A 729-nucleotide genomic window follows, 5' to 3' on the forward strand; every position below is an offset into this window, starting at 1 on the left:
GTTAGGAAAAGTTTACATCAGGGTAGTATCCTTTCACCATGCTTAGTCAATCTGTATGCTCAGAGGAACTAAACTACATGAAGAAGAACACAGCAGGAGGATAGGAGGAAGACACATTAACAACCTGTCATGTGCTTATGACACAAACTTGCTTGCTGAAAGCAAATGACTTGAAGAACTTACCGATGAAAATCAGAGACTACAACATTCAGTATGGATTACACATCAACATGAAGAAAATTAAAATCCTTACAACTAGAACAGTAAGCAACATCATGATCAATGGAGAAAATACTGGAGTTGTGAAGGATATAATTTTACTTGGGTCCACAATGAATGACCATGCATCAATCAAGAAATCAAATGATATAATATAGCTAACAAGGGACAAGGTTGTAGTCATTTCTTGGTCACAGACAGCTACCCAGAGGGACTGAGGAGTTGAACTTGTGGGCTTGGGACCATAGTCGAGGGGACATCAAACTCAATTGGCATAACATACTACACAAAACATTGTTCCACTTCCTACTGTGGCGAGTAACGACTGGGATCTTAGAAGCTTGCAAGCAGCCATCTAGATGCAATGATGGGTCTCTCCTCATCCAGAGCAAGGAAGAATGAAGAAAACCAAAGACTCATGGAAACAATTAGTCCTAGAAACTGGTACACCATGTGATCCACAGCCTATATGACTACGAGACCAGAAGAACTAGATGGTGCCTGGCTACC

The sequence above is a fragment of the Orycteropus afer genome, unplaced genomic scaffold, assembly GCF_000298275.1.
Source record: "Orycteropus afer afer isolate SDZICR_OR568_19922 unplaced genomic scaffold, OryAfe1.0 scaffold00419, whole genome shotgun sequence".
NCBI classification, from domain to species: domain Eukaryota; kingdom Metazoa; phylum Chordata; class Mammalia; order Tubulidentata; family Orycteropodidae; genus Orycteropus; species Orycteropus afer.